This window comes from Dipodomys merriami, unplaced genomic scaffold, assembly GCF_024711535.1.
Source record: "Dipodomys merriami isolate MVZ:Mamm:240054 unplaced genomic scaffold, mDipMer1.0.p SCAF_967, whole genome shotgun sequence".
NCBI lineage: Eukaryota > Metazoa > Chordata > Mammalia > Rodentia > Heteromyidae > Dipodomys > Dipodomys merriami.
Window position 1 is genome coordinate 297939 of NW_027206587.1, and position 16514 is coordinate 314452.

The 16514-nt window shown below is 39.6% G+C and overlaps 1 long non-coding RNA gene across 1 annotated transcript; it reads left to right on the forward strand.

Moving 5' to 3' along the window:
* The first annotated feature begins 12555 nt into the window (after positions 1-12555).
* LOC138821931 (uncharacterized) lies at positions 12556-15901 on the forward strand. The gene is made up of 2 exons (XR_011370271.1): positions 12556-13340; positions 15761-15901. It is a non-coding gene; the product is annotated as an uncharacterized lncRNA (long non-coding RNA).
* The last annotated feature ends 613 nt before the right edge of the window (positions 15902-16514 follow it).

Below are 16514 nucleotides of genomic sequence, written 5' to 3' on the forward strand. Positions count from 1 at the left end.
GGTGTTGGATCTTGTCAAATGCTTTTTCTGCATCTATTGAGATAACCATGTGGTTCTTATTCTTGCTCCTGTTGATGTGATAAATAATATTAATTGATTTGCGTATATTGAACCAGCTTTGCATCCCTGAAATGAATCCTGTTTGATCATGGTGTATGATTTTTTGGATGAATTGTTGAAGTCGATTGGCCAAAATTTTGTTGAGAAGTTTTGCATCAATGTTCATCAAAGAAATGGGTCTATAGTTCTCTTTCTTTGATGAGTCCCTGCCTGGTTTTGGGATGAGGGTTATGATGGCTTCATAGAATGTGTTCGGTAGTGAGCTTTCTCTTTCAATTGCATTGAAGAGTTGTAGGAGTATTGGTGTGAGCTCTGCTTTGAAGGCCTTGTAAAATTCCGCTGTAAAGCCATCTGGTCCTGGACTTTTCTTACCTGGGAGGGCTCTTATTGCTGTTTCTATTTCAATGCTTGATATGGGCCTGTTAAGCTGGTTTAACTCATCTTGGTTTAGTTTTGGCATGTCAATATTTGCTAGGAAAACGTCCATTTCTGTCAAGTTCTCAAACTTATTAGCATAAAATTTTGAGAAGTATTCCCTTATAATGTTCTGAATCTTGGTTGTTTCCATGGTGATGTTTCCATTCTCATCTCTGAGTTTATTAATTTGGGTGTGTTCTCTCCTTTTTCTGATAAGGTTTGCTAAGGGTCTGTCAATTTTGTTAAGTTTTTCGAAGAACCAACTCTTTGTTTTGTTGATTCTTTCTATAGTTTTTTTGGATTCTAATTCATTTAATTCTGATTTAATTTTGATTATTTCTTTTCGTCTACTGGATTGGGGTTTATCTTGCTGCTCTTTTTCAAGGTGGTTTAGATGTGTCATTAAATTGTTAGTTTCCGATCTCTCCAATTTGTTGATGTAGGAGCTCAGAGCTATAAACTTGCCTCTGAGTACTGCCTTTGCTGTGTCCAGGGGAGCTGGTAATTTGTGTGTTCATTTTTGTTGAATAGCATGAACATTTGAATTTCCTTTCTAATCTCTTCCATGACCCACTCATGATTCAGCAGTGTGTTGTTCAGCCTCCATGTGATACCGGACTTTCTTTAGTGGCTTTTGGTATTGAGATCTAATTTTATTCCCTTGTGGTCAGCGAGAATGCAAGGTATAACTTCAATGTTTCTGAATTTAGACAAGTTTGCTTTGTGGCCTAAAATGTGGTCTATTTTAGAAAACGTGTCATGTTCTGCTGAGAAGAACGTGTATTCTGTTGCTGCTGGGTGAAATGTTCGGTAAATATCTGTTAAGTCTAGTTGATCTATACATCTGTTTAGATCTGCGGTTTCTCTGTTGAGTTTTTGCCGAGTTGATCTATCTAGTGGGGAGAGTGGTGTGTTAAAATCCCCAACAATTAATGTCTTTGGATCTATATGGGATTTGAGGGAAAGTAGTGTTTGTTTGATAAATTTGGGTGCTCCATTGTTTAGCGAATAGATATTTAGAATTGTAATATCCTCCTGAAGGAGAGATCCTTTAATTAGTATGTAGCGACCTTCTTTATCTCTTCTCACGAATTTTAGTTTGAAGTCTATTGTATCTGATATTAGGATTGCAACTCCCGCCTGTTTATGAGGGCTGTTTGCTTGGTAGATTTTGTTCCAGCCTTTAACCTTGAAAATATGTTTGTTTTTACGGGCAAGATGTGACTCCTGCAGGCAGCAGATAGAAGGGTCTTGTTTTTTAATCCAACTAGACAGTCTATGTCGCTTAATTGGAGAGTTCAGTCCGTTAACGTTAAGAGATAGGACTGAGAGGTATTTGGGGGTTCCTGCCATGTTATCCACCTTCTTGGGGGCTGTGAAAACTGGGTTCTTCCTAAGGTTCTTGGATTCTCAGTTTGGGTGCAGTTTCTTGGCCTTTGTTGCGTTCTAGTTGGTTTTCTATGTGTAGGACATCTTTAAGAATATTTTGCAGGGCTGCTTTGGTGGAGATGTATTGTTTCAATTTTTCTTTGCTATGGAAGGTTTTTATTTGGCCTTCAGTTATGAAGGAGAGTTTAACTGGGTACAGTATTCTTGGTTGATAGTTGTTTGTTTTTAGGGCATGGCATAGGTCATTCCAGGCTCTTCTTGCTTTGATTGTCTCTGCTGAGAAATCTGAGGTAATTCTAATTGGTTTCCCTTTATAGGTGATTAACCTTTTCTCCTTGACAGCTTTAAGGATCTTTTCCTTGGTCTGGGTTGATCCTGTGTGGATTATAATGTGACGGTGGGATGCCCTATTCTGGTCTGGTCTATTTGGGGTTCTAAAAGCTTCTTGTATCTGAATAGGCCTCTCTTTTTGTATGTTTGGGAAGTTCTCTGCTAGGATCCTGTTAAACAAATTTCCTAGACCATTAACTTCTGTTTCTAGGTGCTCCTCTACACCCATTATCCTTAGATTGGGCCTTCTGATGGTGTCTTCCAGGTGTTGGATAGACCTATCATATTTCTTGGACTTGTCTTGGATGGTTGTATGTTCTTTCTCTATAATATCTAGGCTGTCTTCAATCCCTGAGATTCGATCTTCTGCATGGTCTAACCTGCTGTCAAGACTCTCTACTTTTTTTTTTATCTCTTTTCCTTCTAATTGGTCAGCTTTGATGGCTTCAAGTTCTTTGTTGAAGCTCTGTTTTAGGTCTTGTATGAATTTCTTTACTTCCTTAATTTGGTGTTCAGTGTTTGTTCTCAAATCTCTTAGTTGATTGGTTATGGTTTCTTTGGACTCCCATTCCTTCTGTTGGGTTCCATTCAGCATTCCCTTTGTGGTCTCCCTGACTTCCTTCAGCTCTTTGTTAATGGATTCCATGAATACCTTTAGTGATCTTCGTGTATTCTCTACCTGGTCTCTTCATTCGTGAATTACTCTTTGATTAGTTTCCTCCCTTCTGTGGGATTCCTGCAGTTCTCTTTGAGTGTTCTCTGCCTGCTCACGCCATTCCTCCCTTTCTCTTTGCATATTCTCCAGTTGTTCACGCAAATCCTGTATCAGTTTTTGAGAAGCTTCCTCACGCTTATGATATTCCTGTATAAACTTCTGGGATGCCTCCTCTCTCTCCCTATCACGCTCATACAGAGTCCTTTGTACATTGTCAAACTTCTCATTTATCATGTTTGCTATTAGTGTTTGTAGAGCTATTTGGGAACTCTCCTCTGGATTATTCTTTATCTGTTCTAATCCCTGATTATCAAGGTTGGGAATTGAGATACCCGAATTTGCCATTTTTCTTGTGTTTTTCCGGCTTACTCGGCCCATTTGAGATAAAGATTGCACCAGTTTTGTGCTAGAACACTATCTTAAGGCAACCATCAACCAAAGTTTGCATTTGTACAGTCAATAGTCTACAGATACAATCTAGTTCAACAGATACATCTATTCAACATCAAACGACTATATGTTAAAGGACTTCGAACCTCAGAAAAGAATTTGGAAAACCAGAAATTATTAGGATTAGGGAGAGATGTGGGTAAAAAATAGGAATAGATTGGTGTGGGGAGGCACAGGGAGAGTTAACTATGTCCTAATCACAGTGAAGGAAATGAGTTGGGTAGGATGCAAGTAGAGAGAGAGAGAAAAAGAAGAGACGGAAAGGGGAATAAAGAGAGACCAGAAAAAGAATAGAAACGTAAAAATTAATGTTATTATAGAGGTTAAAAGACCGTCTATTTAGAGAGGAATGTGAATATGTTCAGAGAAGGGGAGGGACATAGAGGAGATGTGAAAAGCTTTAAGGATGGGAAAGGGAGAAGAAAAGATCAGTAGAGCTAGATAAAAAACAAAAAGATAATTAAGAAAGAAAGAAAAAGAGAAAGAAGACAAGAAAAGAAAGGAAAACTCTCATTCACGTATTCCTAAAATAAAAATTATAAGATGAGAAAAAAAAATTTACTGGAAAACAATTATTTTTTCAGAAGAGGCAAAAATTAAAAATTAATAAAAGTTTTAGAAGGGAAAAAAAAAATATATATATATATAAGGTAACAAAAAACAAAAAACAAGCAAAAGCAAAAAAAAAGAAAAGAAAAAGAAGAAGAAAAAAAGAAAAAAAAGTCTTTTAATTTTTTTTTGGGGGGGGGGAGGAGTGGGAAGAATCCTGTATCTCTCTTTTGTCTGCAACCAGTCTCTTGTTGGAGTCTCTGGTCAGCTTGAGGTCCTGTGGCTTGATTGGTTTCTTAAGTCGGTTGGTTGGGAGATGCAGAAAAATGCTCTGCTTTACCCAAGATTTTGAGATCCCCCTCCCAGGTTATTTTTCTGGGAGGGTGGTCTGCTTTGAGAGTCACAAAAGATTGGGATGTGGTGATAAGGCTAGTTTCTGGGTAGGGTTGAGGCCTTTCAACAAACAGTAGCTTTTCCCTGGGGCTATTTTGTGATAAAGCTCACAGTGCCCAGCCTGGAGCCATTCTCCGGGTTTCTGTTTTTCAATTGATTGTGGTGGCTGCTAGAGGGAGGGGCAGCCTCTGGCTCTGGTTACCCAGTGAGGCAAGGCACTCCGATGGCTGGTGCCTGAGCTGGGTGACTTTTCCCTGGATGGAGCTGAGTCTGGCAGGTCACTTCACCGTTAAGTTCTTGTGACCTGCTAAATGACTCATTTTATTCCAAGGCCTGAGCTGGAGCTAGCAGCTCCTCCCAGCTTTGTCGGTATCCAAGATGGAGATCACCGGTGCTGGGGGGGGAGGGGTGGCCTTCCCTCCTCTGCTCCCTGAGGAGTGAGGATGTCGGGCTTGTACTCACGCCGAGTCTTGGATCCTGGGTCGTCTCTGGTCTGCAAACAGCAGGATGAAGATGTTCGCTCCTTGTCGGTTCTTGTTGGTGTTGAGTAGAATTCGCTCGTCCGCTGCGTCTGACTCCTTCGTCCCCGACTCTCTGTGTCTCAGGTATGACTCCGCGGCGGTGGTCGCCGCCGCGGCCCCGCAGCCGGAGTGGCAGCTGATGCGTTTCCTTGGCTTCCCCTCTCTTGTCTAACTCTCTGTCCTGTGATGACACACTTGGTGTGATTCTCTGGCTTAGGACTGTTCACTGGAACTCTAAAACTCCTTTCTATGCGAGAGCTTGTTCAGATTCCAGCTTCTCCTCCGCCATCTTCCCGGAACTCTTGGTTGTCACTTTTCTGAGAAATGAAGTTAGGTGTGTAGTTGTCACTGTTCTGAGTACTGAGGTTAGATGTGTAGTTGTCACTATTCTGAGTGTTGAGGTTAAGTGTGTAGTTGTTACTGTTCTGATTGAGATTAGGTGGGTAGTTATCTCTGGTCTGAGTCGAGGTTAGATGTGCGGTTGTCACTGTTCTGAGTACTGAGGTTATGTGGTAGTTGTCACTGTTCAGAAAACTGAGGTTAGGTTTGTATTTGTCACTGTTCTGAGTATTGAGTTTAGGTATGTAGTTGTCACTATTCTGATGACTGAAGTTAGATGTACAGTTGTTGCTTTTGTGTGTATTTAAGTTAGGTGTGTGGTTGTCACAGTTCTGAGTGCTGAGGTTAGGTATATAGTTGTCACTGTTCTGAGTAGTGAGGTTAGGTGTGCAGTTGTCATTGTTCTGACTGTTCTGATATTGATGTTAGGTGTGCAGTTGTCACTGTTCTGAGTTTTGAAGTTAGGTGTGTGGATGTCACTTTTCTGAGTGTTTGAGATATGCAGTTGTCACTGATCTGAGTACTGAGGTTAGGTGTGCTATTGTCATTGTTCTGAGTATTGATGTTAGGTGTGTGGTTGTCACTGTTCAGAGTACTGGGGTTAGGAGTGTAGTTGTCACTGCTCTGAGTGTTGAGGTTAGATGTGTAGTTGTCACCATTCTGAGTGTTGAGTTTAGGTGTTCTGTTGTCACTGTTCTGAGTATTCAAGTTAGGTGTGCAGTTGTCACTAGTCTGAGTATTGAGATTAGATGTGCATTTGTTACTGTTTTGACTGTTCTGAGTATTGATGTTAGGTGTGCAGGTGTCACTGTTCTGAGTACTGAGGTTATGTGTTTGGTTGTCACTGTTTTTAGTGTTGAAATGAGGTGTGTAATTGCCACTGTTTTGAGTAGTGAGTTCATGTGTATATTTGTCACTTCTGAGTATTGAGGTTTGGTGTGCTGTTGTCAGTGTTCTGAGTATTGAAGTTAGTAGTGTGGTTGTCACGATTCTGAGTATTGAGTTTAGCTATGTAGTTTTCACTGTTCTGAGTATTGAGGTTGGGTGTGTATTTTTCACTGTTCTGAGTACTGGGGTTAGCTGTGAAATTATCACTTTTCTGAGTATTGAGATTAGGTGTGTAGCTGTGTCTGTTCTGAGTTGAGATTAGGTGTACAATTGTCACTGTTCTGAGTGTTGAGGTTAGGTGTGTAGTTGTCACTGTTCTGAGTGTTGGGGTTAGGTGTGCTGTCATCACTGTTCTGAGTATTGAGGTTAGGTGTGTGGTTGTCACTTTTCTGAGTAGTGAGATTAGGTGTGCATTTGTCACTGTTTTGACTGTTCTAATTATTGATGTTAGCTGTACAGTTGTCACTGTTCTGATTACTGAGATTAGATTTGTAGTTATCACTTTTCTGAATGTTGAATTTAGGTGTGCAGTTGTCAATGTTGTGAGTACTGAGCTTATGTGTGTAGTTTTCACTGTTCTGAGTATTGAGGTTTGGTGTTCTGTATTCAGTTTTCTGAGTATTGTAGTTTTGAGTGTGGTTTTCACTGTTCTGAGTATTGAGATTAGGTGTGCAGTTGTCACTGTTCTGAGTACTGCAGTTAGGTGTGTAGATGTCAATGTTCTGAGTAGTGATCTTAGGTGTTTAGTTGTTATCGTTAGCAGAGCTTGTTTGACTATTCCTGGCTTGGTCAAGACTCATCCACTGCTTTCTAGGCAGCAGAAGCTCACGCCTGTTCTCCTAGGTCTTCAGGATGCTAAAACGGAATCAAGGTTCAAAGACAGCCTGGCAGGAAAGTTCAGGAGACTCTTACCTCCTGTTAACCATGGTGGGGCTGCAGTTCAGTGGTGGAGTGACAACCCTGAGCCAGAAATCTTGAGGGACAGTGCTCAGGCCTGAGCATGGACATGCGTGCACACTCACATATACATGTGTGCAGACACACACACAAAGTGTGAGTTCATGCCCTGTCAGAAAATTTTAAGTGCTAGCACCATGACTTGTGCAAATCGCGACTCTACCTTTATCTGTGTGGAGAAGATTTGTTGCTTGAGAATCAGAAGTCTGTAAAATAAAGTCTGTAAAATAAAGATGCTGAAAACCAAATGCTATTCGGTATGTCAGTAAGTGTATGACCTTACTTAATCAAATGAGATAATGCACTTTTACCTTACTTTTTTTCTCAAATTAGAGAAATATAAAATTAAATGAGGCAAGGATTCTCCATTTATTTACTGATCTACGTAGTTTTTGCTGTAATAGTTTGAACTGATGGCCTCACTAATTTTTAGATACAGCTGTCTCCCTATGCTTCCTACAAAGCTGAGATTAGAAGTGCATGCCATCATGACTTCATGTCTAGCTTCATTTTTTTAAACAAATGAAAATGTTGTGTCCTTTAGAAGAGTGTGACACTGCAGCTAGTATTGCTAATAAGCTGACTTTTCACAGTTTTCAATTTTAAAATAAATTTTTGTCATTTTTTTCTTATAGTATTGAGGATCAAACTTGGGGCCTCAAGCAAGCCAGGCCAAAGGACATTATCAATGAACTATAGTCCTACCCTGTGGTGGAAATTTTAAACATGTATGACATTGAATGAACACCCTTTATTTTTCCTGACGTCAGCACTGTGAATTTATATACACAAATTTAATTACATAAATGCACAGTGCTTTTTCTTTTTTCAAAACTTAAGTGATATAATCTGGGATGCAGTCCACTTCCTGCCTGACAGTGCACTACCAACTTTTCTGTCCATTTAGAGTCTAGGCAATCTGGCTTTTGAGATATATATTTACAAATCTTGAGGTAATTTTATAGGTAGAATAACATTGTAGTTTTTTTCAAGGTGCATAATAGAAGAAAGCACCTCATTAATTTCCATTTATGTAGTTACTGTACTAAATTTATCTGTAATGAGTGTTAAAGTTCTACACAAATTTCTGTAAGCCCTTTTATGAAGGTCTATGATTTTCTCTACTTAAATATTTTATTTATTTATTTTATTGTGAAAAAACCATACAGAGGGGTTACAATTACATGGGCAAGATAATGAGTACATTTCTTATGAAGCCTTGTTGCCTCCTCCATTGTTTCCCATTCCCGTCCTTTCCCCTTTCCACCCCACCCCCACCCCTGCCAAAGTTGTAAAGTACATTTTTCAACATAATGTCTTGTAAATCTCATTGTTGCAATGGGTCCACCTGTATCCCTATTTAAATGATTTGTTTTCTTCCTTCCCCTTTAAAATTATACATGTTATGCCAAGGTCACAGGACCCCCACCAAGAAGAACTCTACAGCTGTTTTATTTAAACAGGCTGCAGCTTGGGCCTCATCTTACACTCTGACACATTGGCGCTCAGGAGGAGAGCACTGAGCTAAGGATGTGCAGGTGTTATAAAGGTACACACCCAGGTGGTTTATCACCACCTATTGCTCTGCTACAAACAAGCAACAAGTGGTCACTGCCTCAAAATTTTAACCCTTCATTCCCCCCCATTGACTTATAGTCCTGAGACACAATCTTGTAGCTCTGGGCCAAAACTAAATTCCAATACCTCTCGAACTTGAACGGGTATAGTCCCTCTCTGACCTTAGCCATAATATTAAACAATAATATCAATAACAATCAGTTTATTTTTCTTTTCTTGAGGTGTATGCGGAGTGGTTGGGTAGGATGCTTGCAGACTTCCCATGTTTCCCCACGGTCATCCAGGGCAAAGGGTTCAGCTGGTCTTGCATGGGAGCAGTGGATCCAAGCAGCAAGGGCAGGAGGAGTAGTCAGTAGCACCATGTAAGGTCCCTTCCACCGTGGTTCCAGAGATCTCAAGTTGTGCCTTCGAACAAACACCCATTCCCCTGGTTTAAACAAATGGGGGGTAGGAAAAGAAGCAGAATCATAATGCTCTAAGCTGGGGCCACATACTCTTATGCAACAGCTGTAAATAGTCAAGCTTACACAGAAATTCAGTATCATCCAAATCAGCAAGCAATTCAGTCTGAAGACTAGGGATAATGGGTGGAGGGGGTCCATGCATTATTTCAAAAGGAGTAAAGCCAAACCGATAGGGTGAAGTTCTTATTCTAAACAGGGGAAAAAGGAAGGAGTGATACCCAATCTGCACCAGTCTCCAAGGCCAATTTATTTAAGGTCTCCTTTCTGATTCATTCTTTCTACCTGCACTGAACCCTGGGGTCTATAAGCACAGTGCAAATTCCAATCCATCCCAGGTGCTGTGCCTATTGCCTGACTTATTTTTTGAGACGAAGGCCCATCCACTATCTGTCCCAACAGTGGATGGGAAGACATACCTGGTTAGGATTTCTTCCAGGATCTTCTTAGCCATGACTTTCACAGTCTCATGTTTGTTGGGTAGGCTTCAACCCATCCTGAAAAAGTGTCTACAAAAACTAGCAAATATTTATATCCAAATTTTCCAGTTTTAATTTCTGTGAAGTCTACATCCCAATACACACCTGGCCTATCTCCACGGAGGCAAGCTCCTTTTGTAAACAGTTGATTGGGGGCATTGGTGAGCTGACAGGCTTCACAATTTTTTTTAAATTTAATTTTATTTTATTTGTGAACATACTGTACAGAGGAGTTACAATTACATGGGCAGGATAATGCATACATTTCTTACCAAACATTGCAGCCTCCTCCTTTGTTTACCCTTCACATCCCTTCCCAGCCTCCCCCCTCCCCCACATCCCAATCCTATTCCTTCCCCCCCCCCACCAACGTTGTAAAGCTCGTTTTGGACATGACAACTTGTACTTCTCATTGTTGCAACAGGTCCACCTGTGTCCTTAAACAACTGGTTTTTCCCCATCTCCTCCACAAGTTATACTGACATCAAATATAGTGAAAGCAGGGGTTATACTGTGGGGGAGGGACATACAAAGCAACAAAGAGATAATCTTATAAATGCGTTAGAAACACATGCATGGAAGAAAAAAACATTAAAATACACATCTAAGGGTTCATTTCCCTGACATCACATTATCTGACCTTTTCCGCTTGACTCACACATATACTAGATATTACAAATAAGGGAAACCATGGGACCTATGTTTCTTGGGCCTGGCTTACTTCACTTAATATAATTTTTTCCAAGTTTTTCCATTTTCTAACAAATGGGGCAATGTCATTCTTTCTGATGGAGGCATAGAATTCCATTGTGTATATATACCACATTTTCTTGATCCAATCATCTACTGAGGGGCATCAGGGTAGGTTCCATATCTTAGCTATGGTAAATAATGCTGCAATAAACATAGTTGTCCTGGTAGCTTTAGTGTGGTCTTGTTTGTATACATTTTGGTAAATGCCCAAAAGTGGGATTGCTGGGTCATAGGGGAGTTCTATGTGAAGTCTTTTGAGGAACCTCCATACTGCTTTCCAAAGTGGTTGAACAAGTTTACATTCCCACCAACAATGAAGTAAAGTTCCTTTCTGTCCACATCCCCTCCAGCATCTGTTGTTGTTAGAGTTCTTGATTTTTGCCATTCTAACTGGAGTGAGGTGATATCTCCATGTTGTTTTGATTTGTATTTCTTTCATGGCTAGGGATGTTGAACATTTCTTCATGTGTCTATTGGCCATCCTTCTTTCTTCTTCAGAGAAGTTTCTCTTTAAATCTTTCACCCTCTTATTTATTGGGCAGTTGTTTCTTTGAGGATTTGTTGTTGGGGGGTTTAATTTTTTGTGTTCCAAGTATATTTTAGATATGAGACCCTTGTCAGTTGTATGGCTAGTAAAGATCTTCTCCCAATCCGTGGGTTTTCTATTGATCTTGCTAGCTATGAGGCTTCACAATTTTTAACAATGTCCTCGATGAGTTGATTTTTACTTTGGAGTGTTGGAGCATTCCCTGCAGTCTTCGGGTTCCCATGTGAGGGACGCAATGGATTCTCTTTAGAATCCCCTTCCCCAATCTTTTTAGCAAGATAACTTTCCCCTCACCAGTTTTCCTTCTCTGTCCAGAGGTTTATAGGCCATGGGAATTTTCTTTATCCACTGCAAGTCTTCTTGGGGGTACTGAGGCTCAGGAGGCAAAGCTCGTGGCCCTGGGTCTACTAGAGTCAGCTCTGGGCTGGAGGGCCAACTCCTTAGCTGCCTGATCGGCCAAGTTATTTCCTTTGGTTATAGAATCAGTTCCCTTTTGATAGCCAGGGCAGTGCATAATGGCAATATTTGCTGGTTCCCATCTGGCCGAGGCTTAAAATTTCTTGTTTGTTTTTAATAGATTTTCCCTCAGCTGTCAGCAGCCCCCTCTCTTGGGAAATGGCTCCATGGCCATGCACGTTGGCAAAAGCATACCGACTGTCTGTGTAAATGTTTAGTCTCTTCAATTTTCCCATTTGTAGGGCTTTTGTTAGTGCCACTAGCTCTGCTCTTTGTGCAGACATTCCCTGGGGGACTGCTTCTTCCCACACTATCTCAGTGTCCGTGATGATTGCTGTGCCTTCGTATCTTTTTCCATCTCAAATGAAACTGCTGCCCTCTGTGAACCATGTATGCTCAGCATGTGATAGTGGCGATTCCAACAAGTCTGGCCTCTTTTCCTTTACCCAGTCTCTCTTTTCACGCTCAATTTCATGTTTTCTGTCCTTCCTTTCCTGTTTTTGCCACGGCTACTAGATCCCTAATAGACCTCTCACCGAGAGTCAGATTCTACAGCTGTTTTATTTAAACAGGCTGCAGCTTGGGCCTCGTCTTCCACTCCGACACAGCGGAGCCCAGGAGGAGAGCCCTGAGCTAAGGATTTTCAGGTCTTATAAAGGCACACAACCGTGCAGTTTAGCCCCATTTGTTGCTTTGCTACAAACAAGCAACAAGTGGTCACTGCCTCAAAACTTTAACCTTTCAATACCAACATCAAATACAGTGAAAGCAGGGATTATACCATAGGGGAGGGACATAAAAAGCAACAAAGAAATCATCTTATAAATATGTTCGAAACAACCGCAGGAGAGAAAAAAAAAAACATTTCTTCATGTATCTATTGACTATCCTTTCCTCTTCAGAGAAGTTTCTCTTTAAGTCGTTAGCCCACTTATTTATTGGGCAGTTGTTTCTTTGAAGATTTGGTTTTGGGGGATTTAATTTTTTAAGTTCTAGGTATATTTTAGATATGAGTCCCTTGTCTGTATAACCCATGCTTTCACTGTATTTGATGTTGGTATAATTTGTGGAGGGGAAGGGAAAAAACAAATCGTTTAACTAAGGATACATGTAGACTCATTGCAATAATGAGATGTACAATTCGTTATGTCAAAAAACGAACTTTACAACTTTGGTGAGGGGTGGGGGGAGTGTCGGGTGGGGAGAGGGGGGAGTATGGAAAGGGATGTGAAGTGGAAACAAAGAGGAGGCTACAATGCTTGATAAGAAATGTACTCGTTATCTTGCCCATGTTGTAATTCCTCTGTACGGTATTCTCATAATAAAAAAGAAAAGAAGAAACATTTGAATCCTTATCTTGGGGTTCCAATCCAGATGCCCCTCAATAGATGAATCGATCAAGAAAATGTGGTATGTATACACAATGGAAGTCTATGCCTCCATCAGAAACAATGACATTGCCCCATTAGTTAGGAAATAGAAATGCTTGCCAAAACTCATATTAAGTGAAGTAAGCCAGGCCCAAAGAAACATAGATCCTATGGTTTCCTTTATTTGCAACAACTAGTATATGTCTGAGACAAACAGAAACTGTCAGATAAGTTGATGTTAGGCAAAATGAAACATTTTAAATTTAGTCTGAAGATTGAGTGAATGCTTAGCATAGAGAAATGTCAAGCATTTGGGAATACACTTTTTGACATACACCAGAAACATTAATCCTCCAGAATGTGGGAATTAGATGCTTGCCCCGTGGAATTGGAAGTTTTAATGTACTAAACTATCCAAAGCTGTACAGAAACCTATGAGAGGCCCTTTGCTCAGTATATTCTCGAACCATCAGAGACTGTTTCAGCTCGCTTTCCTCAGCTTTCTTCAGAGCCTAGAAACCCTTTGAGCCAAAATGCAACTATTTTATGGGAACTCTTGCTGGAAATTTTACTGTATTCTTTTCCTTTTCTAAGCTTGTGTTTAGATCAGTGATCAAATGCTAATGCAAGCCTTTTATTGGAAAGGGCTGGTGAAATGCAAGCTGCTGTTCTAGTGTGGAAAAGCAAGGTGGGTTCAATTGCAGTTTTGACCTCTTACAACTGATTTGGGGGGAAAATGTCTGTCACTATTAGCTTTGGTCTTTGGAGATTTAGAGGGAGAATGTAGTATTTGCAGGATATTGGTAAATATCCTAGTAAGTAGCCAATTCTATTTAACACTTCAATTTACATACAGAAATGATGGAAATGACTTTACTATAAAGCAAGTTTAATTGATATAGTTAAAAATGAGATAGCAGAAATAAAGTAGAATAATCAATGAAGTAATTCTGTAGTTGAATGGAGATACTATAATGGTAAAACTCAAATGCTTATGGGTTGCAAATAGAAAATCTAAAGCAAATATTTTAATTTTTCACTTTGCTAACTTTATTTATGTTGGTGCTAATTCTAGGAATTGAACTTAAGGCCTGGGCTCTGTCCCTTAGCTTTTTCTTTTGCTTATGGTTAGTGCTCTACCACTTGAAGCCACAGCTTCACTTCTGGCTTTCTTAGAGATCATATAACTTTTGTGCCTCGGTTGGCTTTGAACTCTGATCCTCAAATTCCATTCTTACAAGTAGCTAGGACTACAGGAATAAGCCACCAGTACTCACCTTCAACTTGTTTTTTTGTTGTTTTGTTTTGTTTTGTTTTGTTGTTGTGGAGCTTGAGCTCTGGGTCTGGATTTTGTCCCTCAGATCTTCTGTTCAAGCCTAGCACTCTACCGCTTTGAACCACAGTGCTAATTTCAGTTTTTCTGGTGCTCAATTGGAGATAAGAGCCTCATGGATTTTCTGCCAGGCTGGCTTTGAACCACGATCCTCAGCTCTTGACCTTCTGAGTAGCTTGGGTTTCAGGTGTGACCCACCAGTGCCTGGCTCAACTTATTAACAACTTAGTGACATTTTCCCCCTGATTTCAACTACCCCTTCTATTTTGGTTGATCTGATTTGTTTCTACAGTAGAAGTATAATCCTCTATGAAAATATCATAAAGTGATGTAAGTTAGATTTAAATAGTTATTGATATTATAGGATATTAGAGCCATAGAGTGAACTTAAATCCCTTGTGCAATATTTGACACTCAAAAACATTTTATATTCAAGGTAATTACATAATTTTATGTTCGTGATGTACAAACAGGATTTTTATTTTAAGACTTGATAGTACTTACTTATTTGTGTTAGAGTATAAAGTTTAGTTAGGAAATAATAATGAGAAAACTGAAAAAAATCCCTGTATTTTTAAATTTTGTAATTTTTGCCAGTCCTGGGGCTTGAACTCAGGATCTGGGCACTGTCTCTGAACTGCTTTTGCTCAAGAGTAGTGTTCTACCACTGAGCCACAGTGCCACTTCTGCCTTGTTCTGTTTATGTGGTACAGGGCATCTTGCATGGTAGGCAACCACTAAGCCACATTCCCAGCTCTATGCCTGTATTTTTATTGTGGATACATGAGAGGAATTTAATGAGATGTACATCCATTATTTGAATAAATTTTAATATTTTTCTATATGTACTATCAGCGTGGTGTAATTACTCCTAAGGAAAATCAAAGAAGTATAGCAAAAGCTATAAATAATATTTGAGGACCCTTCTAAATCTAAGGGGAAAAAGACAATTTTGGAAGACAGTTTAAGAAATGACAAAGTTCAAAATTTATTTACTAACTTATTAGATGGCTTAAAATACAGGATTTGATTGCATATTCTAAAGCAGCAGAAGAGAAAAGACAAAAGAGGGTTAGCACTTTGTCCTTGTTTCACCTGGATGCTGGATTCTCAAATGGACAAAAAAAGATACCTTCTTGAGTGAGTTGAAAACTGAGTTGAGGCCCACACTAGAGACATATGGCAAATATATAAATCCCATTCAAGGGAAGGAAAATCTTTTTAAAATACAATGTTAAGTACAATCTAATATTGTACTTTAAACTACAATCAAAGGTACTGCTATGTTCTACTTTCCTGGATGAGGTTTAGAACTATGGTTTCATAAAGCTGCTTTTGAAATGTGAAATGTAGTTAGTTTATTAAATTGTGTTAATAGAGGTCATCTATAATTAACCAGGTGTGGTGCATGCCTATGATTTTAACCCTCAGGAGTCTTGATACAGAATGATTGTGAGTTCCAGGCTAATCTCAACATATGTAATGACCTTATTTCAAAACACAGCAACAACAAAAAGAAAGAAAAAGATACCTATAATTATATGGTTTATTGTATACTCTAAAACGTAAGTGAAGTCATAATAGTAATAAGGTTTTATTAAAATGAATAAATTCTAGAAAATAACATCAGCAACTTTTTCCCCTGAAATTCCCATTTATCCAGTGGTATTCCAACTGGTTTTTGGAAAAATGAAATCTTAAGGAACCTATAGAATTGTACCTAGTGTTTCATGAATGTTGTGTTTTAGCCCTCTGCTTTGGTTTTCTGCTGGCAGGCCAGAAGTGGACTCCTAGAAAAGGGGAGCAACAAGGCTGGAATGACAGCTGGAGAAAAGAGGTGATACTTAATAGAGCTGAGCAGAGATCCTACAGGGAATATGGACCATTTGAGGCCAAGAGGCAGGCCGACTTTACAGCTGAGAAGTTTTCAGCTGAAATGTATGTACAGTCCTCAACTGGGATGGTTGGGGAACCAGAGGACTTTTCAGAACAGCCATAACTCTTTGTGAACGTTCCATATTACAGATCTTAGGAACATTTTGATAGTTTAGGCAACAAGTCATTATTATTTTAGATGACACCTGAAAGATCTTCATGTATTTCAGAGATGACCTTATATCAAGATTCAGGGCCAGTTGTATAATTAAATCTAAATGTGGAGCTGGGTTCTGTTGGCTCATGCCTGTAATTCTAGTTACTCAGGAGGCTGAGATATGAGGATCGTGGTTCAAAGGCAACCCCAAGCACGAAAATCCTTGAGACTCTTATCTCTAATTAACCACCAGAAAACAGGAAGTGGTGCTATGGTTTAAATGGTAGAGTGCTAGCCTTGAGATGAAGAGCTGAGAGATATCACCCAGGCCCAGAGTTCAAACCCCATGAACAACAAAAATAAATAATAAATTAACCATGGGCTTGGAAGGTACTTTATCAGTAGAGCATTGGGAGAGCTCTTTAGAATATACAAGGCCCTAGTATCAATGTCTAATTCCACTGCAAAGGAAAAAAAAATATTTTCCATAAGTATGA